At 37.4% G+C, this 19,087-nt stretch overlaps 1 protein-coding gene across 3 annotated transcripts in view; it reads left to right on the top strand.

The window, feature by feature from the left end:
• Nucleotides 1-19,087, top strand: part of plekhm3 (pleckstrin homology domain containing M3) — an 80,027-nt gene that overhangs the window by 54,712 nt on the left and 6,228 nt on the right. The window lies entirely within an intron of this gene.

Raw genomic sequence — 19,087 nt, forward strand, 5'->3', positions numbered from 1 at the left:
TTCTGCATCATTCTATGCAATGACGTATCTTGGCACGCTATTTAATGCAGTTTTCAGTTGTTTTCAACTGTTTTTGAGACATGTCATTTTTTGACAATATCGCCTTACTATAGCCTTGCTTTTTAGGGTCATTTTTTCAACGTGCCATATTATGGTGTTTTTGGCAGTTTCTGCATCATTCTATGCCATGGCGTATCTCCAGCACGCTATTTAATGCATTTTTCAGCTGTTTTTAGCAGAATGAATGATGCAAAAACTGTATTAAAACCATCATATGGCATGTTGAAAAAATATAAAACGGCTATAAAAACAAATGCATGAAAAATGACGTATCTGCAAAAAAAACTGCAAAAAGAGCTGAAACAATGAAATGAAAAAGCCATGGCATGAATGATGCAGAAAAGCTGCCAAAATAGCACTGAAAACCATGGCAATAGAATGATGCAAAAAAAATCAAAAAAGCTGCATGTGCATGTGCATAAAAAGGATGCAAAATGGCTGAGCATTAAATGGCGATACACCATGGCATAGAATGATGCAGAAATTGCCAAAAACACCATAATATAGCATGTCGAAAAAAAGGACCCAAAAAGCAAGGCTATAGTAAGGCGAAAATGTCAAAAAATGACATGTCTCAAAAACAGTTGAAAACAACTGAAAACTGCATGAAATAGCATGCCCAGATACGCCATGGCATAGAATGATGCAGAAACTGCCAAAAACACCATAATGTAGCATGTCGAAAAAAATGACAGAAAAAGCAAGGCTATAGTAAGGCGAAAATTTCAAAAAATTACATGTCTCAAAAACAGTTGAAAACAACTGAAAACTGCATTAAATAGCGTGCCAAGATACGTCATTGCATAGAATGATGCAGAAACTGCCAAAAACACCATAATATGGCATGTCGAAAAAATGACCCAAAAAGCAAGGCTATAGTAAGGCGAAAATGCCAAAAAATGACATGTCTCAAAAACAGCTAAAAATAGCTGAAAACTGCATTAAATAGCGTGCCGGAGATACACCATGGCATAGAATGATGCAGAAACTGCCAAAAACACCATAATATTGCATGTCGAAAAAAAGGACCCAAAAAGCAAGGCTATAGTAAGGCGAAAATGTCAAAAATGACATGTCTCAAAAACGGCTAAAAAAAGCTGAAAACTGCATTAAATAGCCTGCCGAGATACACCATGGCATAGAATGATGCAGAAACTGCCAAAAACACCATAATATGGCATGTCGAAAAAAAGGACCCAAAAAGCAAGGCTATAGTAAGGCGAAAATGTCAAAAAATGACATGCCTCAAAAACAGTTGAAAACAGCTGAAAACTGCATTAAATAGCGTGCCAAGATACGTCATTGCATAGAATGATGCAGAAACTGCCAAAAACACCATAATATGGCATGTCAAAAAAAGGACCCAAAAAGCAAGGCTATAGTAAGGCGAAAATGCCAAAAAATGACATGTCTCAAAAACAGCTAAAAATAGCTGAAAACTGCATTAAATAGCGTGCCGGAGATACACCATGGCATAGAATGATGCAGAAACTGCCAAAAACACCATAATATGGCATGTCGAAAAAATGACCCAAAAAGCAAGGCTATAGTAAGGCGAAAATGTCAAAAAATGACATGTCTCAAAAACAGTAAAAAACAACTGAAAACTGCATTAAATAGCATGCCGAAATACACCATGGCATAGAATGATGCAGAAACTGCCAAAAACACCATAATGTGGCATGTCGAAAAAAAGGACCCAAAAAGCAAGGCTATAGTAAGGCGAAAATGTCAAAAATGACATGTCTCAAAAACAGCTAAAAACAGCTGAAAACTGCATTAAATAGCATGCCGAGATGCGCCATGGCATAGAATGATGCAGAAACTGCCAAAAACACCATAATGTAGCATGTCGAAAAAATGACCCAAAAAGCAAGGCGAAAATGTCCAAAAATGACATGTCTCAAAAACAGTTGAAAACAGCTGAAAACTGCATTAAATAGCGTGCCGAGATACGCCATTGCATAGAATGATGCAGAAACTGCCAAAAACACCATAATATGGCATGTCGAAAAAAAGGACCCAAAAAGCAAGGCTATAGTAAGGCGAAAATGTCAAAAAATGACATGTCTCAAAAACAGTTGAAAACAACTGAAAACTGCATTAAATAGCGTGCCGAGATACGCCATTGCATAGAATGATGCAGAAACTGCCAAAAACACCATAATGTAGCATGTCGAAAAAAAGGACCCAAAAAGCAAGGCTATAGTAAGGCGAAAATGCCAAAAAATGACATGTCTCAAAAACAGCTAAAAATAGCTGAAAACTGCATTAAATAGCGTGCCGGAGATACACCATGGCATAGAATGATGCAGAAACTGCCAAAACACCATAATATGGCATGTCGAAAAAGGACCCAAAAAGCAAGGCTATAGTAAGAAAATGTCAAAAATGACATGTCTCAAAAACAGCTAAAATAGCTGAAAACTGCATTAAATAGCCTGCCGAGATACACCATGGCATAGAATGATGCAGAAACTGCCAAAAACACCATAATATGGCATGTCGAAAAAAAGGACCCAAAAAGCAAGGCTATAGTAAGGCGAAAATGTCAAAAAATGACATGTCTCAAAAACAGTTGAAAACCGCTGAAAACTGCATTAAATAGCATGCTGAGATACGCCATTGCATAGAATGATGCAGAAACTGCCAAAAACACCATAATATGGCATGTCGAAAAAAGGACCCAAAAAGCAAGGCTATAGTAAGGCGAAAATGTCAAAAAATGACATGTCTCAAAAACAGCTAAAAATAGCTGAAAACTGCATTAAATAGCATGTCGAGACACACCATGGCATAGAATGATGCAGAAACTGCCAAAAACACCATAATATGGCATGTCGAAAAAATGACCCAAAAAGCAAGGCTATAGTAAGGCGAAAATGCCAAAAAATGACATGTCTCAAAAACAGCTAAAAATAGCTGAAAACTGCATTAAATAGCGTGCCGAGATACGCCATTGCATAGAATGATGCAGAAACTGCCAAAAACACCATAATATAGCATGTTGAAAAAAATGACCGAAAAAGCAAGGCTATAGTAAGGCGAAAATGTCAAAAAATGACATGTCTCAAAACAGCTGAAAACAGCTGAAAACTGCATTAAATAGCATGCCGAGATACGCCATTGCATAGAATGATGCAGAAACTGCCAAAAACACCATAATATGGCATGTCGAAAAAAATGACCGAAAAAGCAAGGCTATAGTAAGGCGAAAATGTCAAAAAATGACATGTCTCAAAAACAGTTGAAAACAACTGAAAACTGCATTAAATAGCGTGCCAAGATACGTCATTGCATAGAATGATGCAGAAACTGCCAAAAACACCATAATGTAGCATGTCGAAAAAATGACCCAAAAAGCAAGGCGAAAATGTCCAAAAATGACATGTCTCAAAAACAGTTGAAAACAACTGAAAACTGCATTAAATAGCGTGCCAAGATACGTCATTGCATAGAATGATGCAGAAACTGCCAAAAACACCATAATATGGCATGTCGAAAAAAAGGACCCAAAAAGCAAGGCTATAGTAAGGCGAAAATGTCAAAAAATGACATGTCTCAAAAACAGTTGAAAACAACTGAAAACTGCATTAAATAGCATGCCAAGATACGCCATTGCATAGAATGATGCAGAAACTGCCAAAAACACCATAATGTAGCATGTCGAAAAAAAGGACAGAAAAAGCAAGGCTATAGTAAGGCAAAAATGTCAAAAAATGACATGTCTCAAAAACTGTTGAAAACCGCTGAAAACTGCATTAAATAGCATGTCGAGACACACCATGGCATAGAATGATGCAGAAACTGCCAAAAACACCATAATATGGCATGTCGAAAAAAGGACCCAAAAAGCAAGGCTATAGTAAGGCGAAAATGTCAAAAAATGACATGTCTCAAAAACAGTTGAAAACAACTGAAAACTGCATAAAATAGCGTGCCGAGATACGCCATTGCATAGAATGATGCAGAAACTGCCAAAAACACCATAATATGGCATGTCGAAAAAAAGGACCCAAAAAGCAAGGCTATAGTAAGGCGAAAATGTCAAAAAATGACATGCCTCAAAAACAGCTAAAAATAGCTGAAAACTGCATTAAATAGTGTGCCGGAGATACACCATGGCATAGAATGATGCAGAAACTGCCAAAAACACCATAATGTAGCATGTCGAAAAAAAGGACCCAAAAAGCAAGGCTATAGTAAGGCGAAAATGCCAAAAAATGACATGTCTCAAAAACAGCTAAATAAAGCTGAAAACTGCATTAAATAGTGTGCCGGAGATACGCCATTGCATAGAATGATGCAGAAACTGCCAAAAACACCATAATGTGGCATGTCGAAAAAAAGGACCCAAAAAGCAAGGCTATAGTAAGGCGAAAATGTCAAAAAATGACATGTCTCAAAAACAGTTGAAAACAACTGAAAACTGCATTAAATAGCGTGCCAAGATACGTCATTGCATAGAATGATGCAGAAACTGCCAAAAACACCATAATATGGCATGTCAAAAAAAGGACCCAAACAGCAAGGCTATAGTAAGGCGAAAATGTCAAAAAATGACATGTCTCAAAAACAGCTAGAAACAGTTGAAAACTGCATTAAATAGCGTGCCGAGATACGCCATGGCATAGAATGATGCAGAAACTGCCAAAAACACCATAATAGGGCATGTCGAAAAAATGACCCAAAAAGCAAGGCTATAGTAAGGCGAAAATGCCAAAAAATGACATGTCTCAAAAACAGCTGAAAATAGCTGAAAAGTGCATTAAATAGCGTGCCGGAGATACACCATGGCATAGAATGATGCAGAAACTGCCAAAAACACCATAATATGGCATGTCGAAAAAAATGACCCAAAAAGCAAGGCTATAGTAAGGCGAAAATGTCAAAAAATGACATGTCTCAAAAACAGTTGAAAACAACTGAAAACTGCATTAAATAGCGTGCCAAGATACGTCATTGCATAGAATGATGCAGAAACTGCCAAAAACACCATAATAGGGCATGTCGAAAAAATGACCCAAAAAGCAAGGCTATAGTAAGGCGAAAATGCCAAAAAATGACATATCTCAAAAACAGCTGAAAATAGCTGAAAAGTGCATTAAATAGCGTGCGGAGATACACCATGGCATAGAATGATGCAGAAACTGCCAAAAACACCATAATATGGCATGTCGAAAAAGGACCCAAAAAGCAAGGCTATAGTAAGGCGAAAATTTCAAAAAATTACATGTCTCAAAAATAGTTGAAAACAACTGAAAACTGCATTAAATAGCATGCTGAGATACGCCATTGCATAGAATGATGCAGAAACTGCCAAAAACACCATAATATTGCATGTCGAAAAAAAGGACCCAAAAAGCAAGGCTATAGTAAGGCGAAAATGTCAAAAAATGACATGTCTCAAAAACAGCTGAAAACAGCTGAAAACTGCATTAAATAGCATGCCGAGATACGCCATGGCATAGAATGATGCAGAAACTGCCAAAAACACCATAATATAGCATGTTGAAAAAAAGGACCCAAAAAGCAAGGCTATAGTAAGGCGAAAATGTCCAAAAATGACATGTCTCAAAAACAGCTAAAAACAATTGAAAACTGCATTAAATAGCATGCCGGAGTTACGCCATGGCATAGAATGATGCAGAAACTGCCAAAAACACCATAATGTAGCATGTCGAAAAAAAGGACCCAAAAAGCAAGGCTATAGTAAGGCGAAAATGTCAAAAAATGACATGTCTCAAAAACAACTAAAAACAGCTGAAAACTGCATTAAATAGCCTGCCGAGATACACCATGGCATAGAATGATGCAGAAACTGCCAAAAACACTATAATGTAGCATGTCGAAAAAAAGGACAGAAAAAGCAAGGCTATAGTAAGGCGAAATTGTCCAAAAATGACATGTCTCAAAAAAAGCTAAAAACAGCTGAAAACTGCATTAAATAGCCTGCCGAAGATACACCATGGCATAGAATGATGCAGAAACTGCCAAAAACACCATAATATGGCATGTCGAAAAAAAGGACCCAAAAAGCAAGGCTATAGTAAGGCGAAAATGTCAAAAAATGACATGTCTCAAAAACAGTTGAAAACAACTGAAAACTGCATAAAATAGCGTGCCTAGATACGCCATTGCATAGAATGATGCAGAAACTGCCAAAAACACCATAATATGGCATGTCGAAAAAAAGGACCCAAAAAGCAAGGCTATAGTAAGGCGAAAATGTCAAAAAATGACATGTCTCAAAAACAGCTGAAAACAGCTGAAAACTGCATTAAATAGCCTGCCAAGATACGTCATTGCATAGAATGATGCAGAAACTGCCAAAAACACCATAATGTAGCATGTCGAAAAAAAGGACCCAAAAAGCAAGGCTATAGTAAGGCGAAAATGTCAAAAAATGACATGTCTCAAAAACAGCTAAAAATAGCTGAAAACTGCATTAAATAGCGTGCCGGAGATACGCCATGGCATAGAATGATGCAGAAACTGCCAAAAACACCATAATATGGCATGTCGAAAAAAAGGACCCAAAAAGCAAGGCTATAGTAAGGCGAAAATGTCAAAAAATGACATGTCTCAAAAACAACCGAAAACAGCTGAAAAGTGCATAAAATAGCGTGCCGAAATACACCATGGCATAGAATGATGCAGAAACTGCCAAAAACATCATAATATTGCATGTCGAAAAAGAGGACCCAAACAGCAAGGCTATAGTAAGGCGAAAATGTCAAAAAATGACGTCTCAAAAACAGTAAAAAACAACTGAAAACTGCATTAAATAGCCTGCCGAAATACACCATGGCATAGAATGATGCAGAAACTGCCAAAAACACCATAATATGGCATGTCGAAAAAAAGGACCCAAAAAGCAAGGCTATAGTAAGGCGAAAATGTCAAAAAATGACGTCTCAAAAACAAGCGAAAACAGCTGAAAACTGCATAAAATAGCGTGCCGAGATACACCATGGCATAGAATGATGCAGAAACTGCCAAAAACACCATAATATGGCATGTCGAAAAAAAGGACCGAAAAAGCAAGGCTATAGTAAGGCGAAAATGTCAAAAAATGACATGTCTCAAAAACAGCTAAAAACAGCTGAAAACTGCATTAAATAGCGTGCCGGAGATACACCATGGCATAGAATGATGCAGAAACTGCCAAAAACACCATAATATGGCATGTCGAAAAAAAGGACCCAAAAAGCAAGGCTATAGTAAGGCGAAAATGTCAAAAAATGACATGTCTCAAAAACAGTTGAAAACAACTGAAAACTGCATAAAATAGCGTGCCTAGATACGCCATTGCATAGAATGATGCAGAAACTGCCAAAAACACCATAATATGGCATGTCGAAAAAAAGGACCGGAAAAGCAAGGCTATAGTAAGGCGAAAATGTCAAAAAATCACATGCCTCAAAAACAGTTGAAAACAACTGAAAACTGCATTAAATAGCATGCCAAGATACGTCATTGCATAGAATGATGCAGAAACTGCCAAAAACACCATAATGTAGCATGTCGAAAAAAAGGACCCAAAAAGCAAGGCTATAGTAAGGCGAAAATGTCAAAAAATGACATGTCTCAAAAACAGCTAAAAATAGCTCAAAACTGCATTAAATAGCGTGCCGGAGATACACCATGGCATAGAATGATGCAGAAACTGCCAAAAACACCATAATATTGCATGTCGAAAAAAAGGACCCAGAAAGCAAGGCTATAGTAAGGCGAAAATGTCAAAAAATGGCATGTCTCAAAAACAACCGAAAACAGCTGAAAAGTGCATTAAATAGCCTGCCGAAATACACCATGGCATAGAATGATGCAGAAACTGCCAAAAACATCATAATATGGCATGTCGAAAAAAGGACCCAAAAAGCAAGGCTATAGTAAGGCTTAAATGTCAAAAATGACATGACACAAAAACAGTAAAAAACAACTGAAAACTGCATTAAATAGCATGCCGAAATACACCATGGCATAGAATGATGCAGAAACTGCCAAAAACACCATAATGTGGCATGTCGAAAAAAAGGACCCAAAAAGCAAGGCTATAGTAAGGCGAAAATGTCAAAAAATGGCATGTCTCAAAAACAACCGAAAACAGCTGAAAAGTGCATTAAATAGCCTGCCGAAATACACCATGGCATAGAATGATGCAGAAACTGCCAAAAACATCATAATATGGCATGTCGAAAAAAAGGACCCAAAAAGCAAGGCTATAGTAAGGCGAAAATGTCAAAAAATGACATGTCTCAAAAACAGTTGAAAACAACTGAAAACTGCATGAAATAGCATGCCCAGATACGCCATGGCATAGAATGATGCAGAAACTGCCAAAAACACCATAATGTAGCATGTCGAAAAAAAGGACCCAAAGAGCAAGGCTATAGTAAGGCGAAAATGTCAAAAAATGACATGCCTCAAAAACAGTTGAAAACAACTGAAAACTGCATTAAATAGCGTGCCAAGATACGTCATTGCATAGAATGATGCAGAAACTGCCAAAAACACCATAATATGGCATGTCGAAAAAAAGGACCGGAAAAGCAAGGCTATAGTAAGGCGAAAATGCCAAAAAATGACATGTCTCAAAAACAGCTAAAAATAGCTGAAAACTGCATTAAATAGCGTGCCGGAGATACACCATGGCATAGAATGATGCAGAAACTGCCAAAAACACCATAATATTGCATGTCGAAAAAAAGGACCCAAAAAGCAAGGCTATAGTAAGGCGAAAATGTCAAAAAATGACATGTCTCAAAAACAGTTGAAAACAACTGAAAACTGCATTAAATAGCGTGCCAAGATACGTCATTGCATAGAATGATGCAGAAACTGCCAAAAACACCATAATGTAGCATGTCGAAAAAAAGGACCCAAAAAGCAAGGCTATAGTAAGGCGAAAATGTCAAAAAATGACGTCTCAAAAACAATGGAAAACACCTGAAAACTGCATAAAATAGCGTGCCTAGATACACCATTGCATAGAATGATGCAGAAACTGCCAAAAACACCATAATAGGGCATGTCGAAAAAATGACCCAAAAAGCAAGGCTATAGTAAGGCGAAAATGCCAAAAAATGACATGTCTCAAAAACAGCTAAAAATAGCTGAAAACTGCATTAAATAGCGTGCCGGAGATACACCATGGCATAGAATGATGCAGAAACTGCCAAAAACACCATAATAGGGTATGTCGAAAAAATGACCCAAAAAGCAAGGCTATAGTAAGGCGAAAATGCCAAAAAATGACATGTCTCAAAAACAGCTGAAAATAGCTGAAAAGTGCATTAAATAGCGTGCCGGAGATACACCATGGCATAGAATGATGCAGAAACTGCCAAAAACACCATAATATTGCATGTCGAAAAAAAGGACCCAAAAAGCAAGGCTATAGTAAGGCGAAAATGTCAAAAAATGACATGTCTCAAAAACAGTTGAAAACAACTGAAAACTGCATTAAATAGCATGCTGAGATACGCCATTGCATAGAATGATGCAGAAACTGCCAAAAACACCATAATAGGGTATGTCGAAAAAATGACCCAAAAAGCAAGGCTATAGTAAGGCGAAAATGTCAAAAAATGACATGTCTCAAAAACAGCTAAAAACAGCTGAAAACTGCATTAAATAGCGTGCCTGAGATACACCATGGCATAGAATGATGCAGAAACTGCCAAAAACACCATAATATGGCATGTCGAAAAAAAGGACCGGAAAAGCAAGGCTATAGTAAGGCGAAAATGTCAAAAAATGACATGTCTCAAAAACAGTTGAAAACAACTGAAAACTGCATTAAATAGCGTGCCAAGATACGTCATTGCATAGAATGATGCAGAAACTGCCAAAAACACCATAATAGGGCATGTCGAAAAAATGACCCAAAAAGCAAGGCTATAGTAAGGCGAAAATGCCAAAAAATGACATGTCTCAAAAACAGCTGAAAATAGCTGAAAAGTGCATTAAATAGCGTGCCGGAGATACACCATGGCATAGAATGATGCAGAAACTGCCAAAAACACCATAATGTAGCATGTCGAAAAAAAGGACCCAAAAAGCAAGGCTATAGTAAGGTGAAATTGTCAAAAAATGACATGTCTCAAAAACAGTTGAAAACAACTGAAAACTGCATTAAATAGCATGCTGAGATATGCCATTGCATAGAATGATGCAGAAACTGCCAAAAACACCATAATATGGCATGTCGAAAAAAAGGACCCAAAAAGCAAGGCTATAGTAAGGCGAAAATGTCAAAAAATGACATGTCTCAAAAACAGCTAAAAATAGCTGAAAACTGCATTAAATAGCGTGCCGAGATACGCCATTGCATAGAATGATGCAGAAACTGCCAAAAACACCATAATATGGCATGTCGAAAAAATGACCCAAAAAGCAAGGCTATAGTAAGGCGAAAATGCCAAAAAATGACATATCTCAAAAACAGCTAAAAATAGCTGAAAACTGCATAAAATAGCGTGCCTAGATACGCCATGGCATAGAATGATGCAGAAACTGCCAAAAACACCATAATAGGGCATGTCGAAAAAAAGGACCGGAAAAGCAAGGCTATAGTAAGGCATAATGTCAAAAAATGACATGTCTCAAAAACAATGGAAAACAACTGAAAACTGCATTAAATAGCGTGCCAAGATACGTCATTGCATAGAATGATGCAGAAACTGCCAAAAACACCATAATATGGCATGTCAAAAAAAATGATCCAAAAAGCAAGGCTATAGTAAGGCGAAAATGTCAAAAAATGACATGTCTCAAAACCAGCTAGAAACAATTGAAAACTGCATTAAATAGCGTGCCGAGATACGCCATTGCATAGAATGATGCAGAAACTGCCAAAAACACCATAATATGGCATGTCGAAAAAAAGGACCCAAAAAGCAAGGCTATAGTAAGGCGAAAATGTCAAAAATGACATGTCTCAAAAACGGCTAAAAATAGCTGAAAACTGCATTAAATAGCATGCTGAGATATGCCATTGCATAGAATGATGCAGAAACTGCCAAAAACACCATAATATGGCATGTCAAAAAAAGGACCCAAAAAGCAAGGCTATAGTAAGGCGAAAATGTCAAAAATGACATGTCTCAAAAACAGCTAAAATAGCTGAAAACTGCATTAAATAGCGTGCGGAGATACACCATGGCATAGAATGATGCAGAAACTGCCAAAAACACCATAATATTGCATGTCGAAAAAAAGGACCCAAAAAGCAAGGCTATAGTAAGGCGAAAATGTCAAAAAATGACATGTCTCAAAAACAGTAAAAAACAACTGAAAACTGCATTAAATAGCATGCTGAGATATGCCATTGCATAGAATGATGCAGAAACTGCCAAAAACACCATAATATGGCATGTTGAAAAAAGGACCCAAAAAGCAAGGCTATAGTAAGGCGAAAATGTCAAAAAATGACATGTCTCAAAAACAGCTAAAAACAGCTGAAAACTGCATTAAATAGCCTGCCGAAATACACCATGGCATAGAATGATGCAGAAACTGCCAAAAACACCATAATAGGGCATGTCGAAAAAATGACCCAAAAAGCAAGGCTATAGTAAGGCGAAAATGTCAAAAAATGACATGTCTCAAAAACAATGGAAAACAGCTGAAAACTGCATTAAATAGCCTGCCGAGATACACCATGGCATAGAATGATGCAGAAATTGCCAAAAACACCATAATGTAGCATGTCACAAAAAATGACCCAAAAAGCAAGGCTATAGTAAGGCGAAAATGTCAAAAAATGACATGTCTCAAAAACAGCTAAATAAAGCTGAAAACTGCATTAAATAGCGTGCTGAGATACGCCATTGCATAGAATGATGCAGAAACTGCCAAAAACACCATAATGTGGCATGTCGAAAAAAAGGACCCAAAAAGCAAGGCTATAGTAAGGCAAAAATGTCAAAAAATGACATGTCTCAAAAACAGCTAGAAACAGCTGACAACTGCATTAAATAGTGTGCCGACATACGCCATGGCATTGAATGATGCAGAAACTGCCAAAAACACCATAATATGGCATGTCGAAAAAAGGACCCAAAAAGCAAGGCTATAGTAAGGCGAAAATGTCAAAAAATGACATGTCTCAAAAACAGCTAAAAACAGCTGAAAACTGCATTAAATAGCATGCCGAGATACGCCATGGCATAGAATGATGCAGAAACTGCCAAAAACACCATAATATGGCATGTCGAAAAAAGGACCCAAAAAGCAAGGCTATAGTAAGGCGAAAATGTCAAAAAATGACATGTCTCAAAAACAACCGAAAACAGCTGAAAACTGCATTAAATAGCCTGCCGAGATACACCATGGCATAGAATGATGCAGAAACTGCCAAAAACACCATAATATGGCATGTCAAAAAAATGATCCAAAAAGCAAGGCTATAGTAAGGCGAAAATGTCAAAAAATGACATGTCTCAAAAACAGCTAAATAAAGCTGAAAACTGCATGAAATAGCATGCCGAGATACGCCATTGCATAGAATGATGCAGAAACTGCCAAAAACACCATAATGTAGCATGTCGAAAAAAAGGACCGAAAAAGCAAGGCTATAGTAAGGCGAAAATGTCAAAAAATGACATGTCTCAAAACCAGCTAGAAACAATTGAAAACTGCATTAAATAGCGTGCTGGAGTTACGCCATGGCATAGAATGATGCAGAAACTGCCAAAAACACCATAATATGGCATGTCGAAAAAATGACCCAAAAAGCAAGGCTATAGTAAGGCGAAAATGTCAAAAAATGACATGTCTCAAAAACAGCTGAAAACAGCTGAAAACTGCATTAAATAGCATGCTGAGATACGCCATTGCATAGAATGATGCAGAAACTGCCAAAAACACCATAATGTAGCGTGTCGAAAAAAAGGACCCAAAAAGCAAGGCTATAGTAAGGCGAAAATGTCAAAAAATGACATGTCTCAAAAACAATGGAAAACAGCTGAAAACTGCATTAAATAGCGTGCCGGAGATACACCATTGCATAGAATGATGCAGAAACTGCCAAAAACACCATAATGTAGCATGTCACAAAAAATGACCCAAAAAGCAAGGCTATAGTAAGGCGAAAATGTCAAAAAATGACATGTCTCAAAGACAGTTGAAAACAGCTGAAAACTGCATTAAATAGCGTGCCGGAGATACGCCATGGCATATAATGATGCAGAAACTGCCAAAAACACCATAATGTAGCAAGTCGAAAAAAAGGACCCAAAAAGCAAGGCTATAGTAAGGCGAAAATGTCAAAAAATGACATGTCTCAAAAACAGCTAAATAAAGCTGAAAACTGCATTAAATAGCGTGCTGGAGTTACGCCATGGCATAGAATGATGCAGAAACTGCCAAAAACACCATAATGTAGCATGTCGAAAAAAAGGACAGAAAAAGCAAGGCTATAGTAAGGCGAAAATGTCAAAAAATGACATGTCTCAAAAACAGCTAAAAATAGCTGAAAACTGCATTAAATAGCGTGCCGGAGTTACGCCATGGCATAGAATGATGCAGAAACTGCCAAAAACACCATAATATGGCATGTCGAAAAAAATGACCGAAAAAGCAAGGCTATAGTAAGGCGAAAATGTCAAAAAATGACATGTCTCAAAACCAGCTAGAAACAATTGAAAACTGCATTAAATAGCGTGCCGGAGATATGCCATGGCATATAATGATGCAGAAACTGCCAAAAACACCATAATGTAGCAAGTCGAAAAAAAGGACCCAAAAAGCAAGGCTATAGTAAGGCGAAAATGTCAAAAAATGACATGTCTCAAAAACAACCGAAAACAGCTGAAAAGTGCATTAAATAGCCTGCCGAAATACACCATGGCATAGAATGATGCAGAAACTGCCAAAAACACCATAATGTAGCATGTCGAAAAAAAGGACCCAAAAAGCAAGGCTATAGTAAGGCGAAAATGTCAAAAAATGACATGTCTCAAAAACAGTTGAAAACAGCTGAAAACTGCATTAAATAGCGTGCCGGAGATACGCCATTGCATAGAATGATGCAGAAACTGCCAAAAACACCATAATAGGGCATGTCGAAAAAATGACCCAAAAAGCAAGGCTATAGTAAGGCGAAAATGCCAAAAAATGACATGTCTCAAAAACAGCTAAAAATAGCTGAAAACTGCATTAAATAGCGTGCCGGAGATATGCCATGGCATAGAATGATGCAGAAACTGCCAAAAACACCATAATAGGGCATGTCGAAAAAATGACCCAAAAAGCAAGGCTATAGTAAGGCAAAAATGTCAAAAAATGACATGTCTCAAAAACTGTTGAAAACCGCTGAAAACTGCATTAAATAGCATGCTGAGATACGCCATGGCATAGAATGATGCAGAAACTGCCAAAAACACCATAATGTAGCATATTGAAAAAAAGGACCGAAAAAGCAAGGCTATAGTAAGGCGAAAATGTCAAAAAATGACATGTCTCAAAAACAATGGAAAACAGCTGAAAACTGCATTAAATAGCATGCTGAGATACGCCATTGCATAGAATGATGCAGAAACTGCCAAAAACACCATAATAGGGCATGTTGAAAAAATGACCCAAAAAGCAAGGCTATAGTAAGGCGAAAATGTCAAAAAATGACATGTCTCAAAAACAATGGAAAACAGCTGAAAACTGCATTAAATAGCGTGCGAGATACACCATTGCATAGAATGATGCAGAAACTGCCAAAAACACCATAATGTAGCATGTCGAAAAAATGACCCAAAAAGCAAGGCTATAGTAAGGCGAAAATGTCAAAAAATGACAGGTCTCAAAAACAATGGAAAACAGCTGAAAACTGCATTAAATAGCATGCTGAGATACGCCATTGCATAGAATGATGCAGAAACTGCCAAAAACACCATAATAGGGCATGTCGAAAAAATGACCCAAAAAGCAAGGCTATAGTAAGGCGAAAATGTCAAAAAATGACATGTCTCAAAAACAATGGAAAACAGCTGAAAACTGCATTAAATAGCGTGCCGGAGATACACCATTGCATAGAATGATGCAGAAACTGCCAAAAACACCATAATGTAGCATGTCACAAAAAATGACCCAAAAAGCAAGGCTATAGTAAGGCGAAAATGTCAAAAAATGACATGTCTCAAAAACAATGGAAAACAGCTGAAAACTGCATTAAATAGCGTGCCGAGATACACCATTGCATAGAATGATGCAGAAACTGCCAAAAACACCATAATGTAGCATGTCGAAAAAAAGGACCCAAAAAGCAAGGCTATAGTAAGGCGAAAATGTCAAAAAATGACATGTCTCAAAAACAGCTAGAAACAGCTGACAACTGCATTAAATAGCTTGCCGAGATACGCCATGGCATAGAATGATGCAGAAACTGCCAAAAACACCATAATATGGCATGTCGAAAAAAAAGGTTCAAAAAAGCAAGGCTATAGTAAGGCGAAAATGTCAAAAAATGACATGTCTCAAAAACAACTAAAAACAGCTGAAAACTGCATGAAATAGCATGCCGATATGCGCCATGGCATATAATGATGCAGAAACTGCCAAAAACACCATAATGTAGCATGTCGAAAAAAATGACCGAAAAAGCAAGGCTATAGTAAGGCGAAAATGTCCAGAAATGACATGTCTCAAAAACAGTTGAAAACAACTGAAAACTGCATTAAATAGCGTGCCAAGATACGTCATTGCATAGAATGATGCAGAAACTGCCAAAAACACCATAATAGGGCATGTCGAAAAAATGACCCAAAAAGCAAGGCTATAGTAAGGCGAAAATGCCAAAAAATGACATGTCTCAAAAACAGCTAAAAATAGCTGAAAACTGCATTAAATAGCGTGCCGGAGATATGCCATGGCATAGAATGATGCAGAAACTGCCAAAAACACCATAATAGGGCATGTCGAAAAAATGACCCAAAAAGCAAGGCTATAGTAAGGCGAAAATGTCAAAAAATGACATGTCTCAAAAACTGTTGAAAACCGCTGAAAACTGCATTAAATAGCATGCTGAGATACGCCATGGCATAGAATGATGCAGAAACTGCCAAAAACACCATAATGTAGCATATTGAAAAAAAGGACCGAAAAAGCAAGGCTATAGTAAGGCGAAAATGTCAAAAAATGACGTGTCAAAAACGGCTAAAAACAGCTGAAAACTGCATTAAATAGCATGCTGAGATACGCCATTGCATAGAATGATGCAGAAACTGCCAAAAACACCATAATAGGGCATGTTGAAAAAATGACCCAAAAAGCAAGGCTATAGTAAGGCGAAAATGTCAAAAAATGACATGTCTCAAAAACAATGGAAAACAGCTGAAAACTGCATTAAATAGCGTGCCGGAGATACACCATTGCATAGAATGATGCAGAAACTGCCAAAAACACCATAATGTAGCATGTCACAAAAAATGACCCAAAAAGCAAGGCTATAGTAAGGCGAAAATGTCAAAAAATGACATGTCTCAAAAACAATGGAAAACAGCTGAAAACTGCATTAAATAGCATGCTGAGATACGCCATTGCATAGAATGATGCAGAAACTGCCAAAAACACCATAATAGGGCATGTCGAAAAAATGACCCAAAAAGCAAGGCTATAGTAAGGCGAAAATGTCAAAAAATGACATGTCTCAAAAACAATGGAAAACAGCTGAAAACTGCATTAAATAGCGTGCCGGAGATACACCATTGCATAGAATGATGCAGAAACTGCCAAAAACACCATAATGTAGCATGTCACAAAAAATGACCCAAAAAGCAAGGCTATAGTAAGGCGAAAATGTCAAAAAATGACATGTCTCAAAAACAATGGAAAACAGCTGAAAACTGCATTAAATATCGTGCCGAGATACACCATTGCATAGAATGATGCAGAAACTGCCAAAAACACCATAATGTAGCATGTCGAAAAAAAAGGACCCAAAAAGCAAGGCTATAGTAAGGCGAAAATGTCAAAAAATGACATGTCTCAAAAACAGCTAGAAACAGCTGACAACTGCATTAAATAGCTTGCCGAGATACGCCATGGCATAGAATGATGCAGAAACTGCCAAAAACACCATAATATGGCATGTCGAAAAAAAAGGTTCAAAAAAGCAAGGCTATAGTAAGGCGAAAATGTCAAAAAATGACATGTCTCAAAAACTGTTGAAAACCGCTGAAAACTGCATTAAATAGCATGCTGAGATACGCCATTGCATAGAATGATGCAGAAACTGCCAAAAACACCATAATATGGCATGTCGAAAAAAAGGACCGAAAAAGCAAGGCTATAGTAAGGCGAAAATGTCAAAAAATGACGTCTCAAAAACAATGGAAAACAGCTGAAAACTGCATTAAATAGCCTGCCGAGATACACCATTGCATAGAATGATGCAGAAACTGCCAAAAACACCATAATATGGCATGTCGAAAAAAAGGACCGAAAAAGCAAGGCTATAGTAAGGCGAAAATGTCAAAAAATGACATGTCTCAAAAACAGCTAAATAAAGCTGAAAACTGCATTAAATAGCGTGCCGGAGATACGCCATGGCATAGAATGATGCAGAAACTGCCAAAAACACCATAATGTAGCATGTCGAAAAAAAGGACAGAAAAAGCAAGGCTATAGTAAGGCGAAAATGTCAAAAAATGACATGTCTCAAAAACTGTTGAAAACCGCTGAAAACTGCATTAAATAGCATGCTGAGATACGCCATTGCATAGAATGATGCAGAAACTGCCAAAAACACCATAATGTAGCATATTGAAAAAAAGGACCGAAAAAGCAAGGCTATAGTAAGGCGAAAATGTCAAAAAATGACATGTCTCAAAAACAGCTAAATAAAGCTGAAAACTGCATTAAATAGCGTGCCAAGATACGTCATTGCATAAAATGATGCAGAAACGGCCAAAAACACCATAATGTAGCATGTCAAAAAAAATGACCGAAAAAGCAAGGCTATAGTAAGGCGAAAATGCCAAAAAATGACATGTCTCAAAAGCAGCTAGAAACAATTGAAAACTGCATCAAATAGTGTGCCGGAGATACGCCATGGCATAGAATGATGCAGAAACTGCCAAAAACACCATAATGTAGCGTGTCGAAAAAAAGGACCCAAAAAGCAAGGCTATAGTAAGGCGAAAATGTCAAAAAATGACGTCTCAAAAACAATGGAAAACAGCTGAAAACTGCATTAAATAGCATGTCGAGACACACCATGGCATAGAATGATGCAGAAACTGCCAAAAACACCATAATATGGCATGTCGAAAAAAAGGACCGGAAAAGCAAGGCTATAGTAAGGCGAAAATGTCAAAAAATGACATGTCTCAAAAACAGCTAAATAAAGCTGAAAACTGCATTAAATAGCGTGCCGGAGATACGCCATGGCATAGAATGATGCAGAAACTGCCAAAAACACCATAATGTAGCATGTCGAAAAAAATGACCCAAAAAGCAAGGCTATAGTAAGGCGAAAATGTCAAAAAATGACGTCTCAAAAACTGTTGAAAACCGCTGAAAACTGCATTAAATAGCATGCTGAGATACGCCATTGCATAGAATGATGCAGAAACTGCCAAAAACACCATAATGTAGCATATTGAAAAAAAGGACCGAAAAAGCAAGGCTATAGTAAGGCGAAAATGTCAAAAAATGACATGTCTCAAAAACAGCTAAATAAAGCTGAAAACTGCATTAAATAGCGTGCCAAGATACGTCATTGCATAAAATGATGCAGAAACGGCCAAAAACACCATAATGTAGCATGTCGAAAAAAAGGTCCGAAAAAGCAAGGCTATAGTAAGGCGAAAATGTCAAAAAAAAAAACATGTCTCAAAAACAACTAGAAACAGCCGAAAACTGCATTAAATAGCGTGTCGAGACACACCATGGCATAGAATGATGCAGAAATGGCCGAAAACACCATAATATGACATGTCGAAAAAAAAAGGACCCAAAAAGCAAGGCTATAGTAAGGCGAAAATGTCAAAAAATGACATGTCTCAAAAACAGTTGAAAACAACTG

Source organism: Plectropomus leopardus, chromosome 10 (genome assembly GCF_026936395.1).
Source record: "Plectropomus leopardus strain MGB_pleo_1.0 chromosome 10, ASM2693639v1, whole genome shotgun sequence".
NCBI lineage: Eukaryota > Metazoa > Chordata > Actinopteri > Perciformes > Serranidae > Plectropomus > Plectropomus leopardus.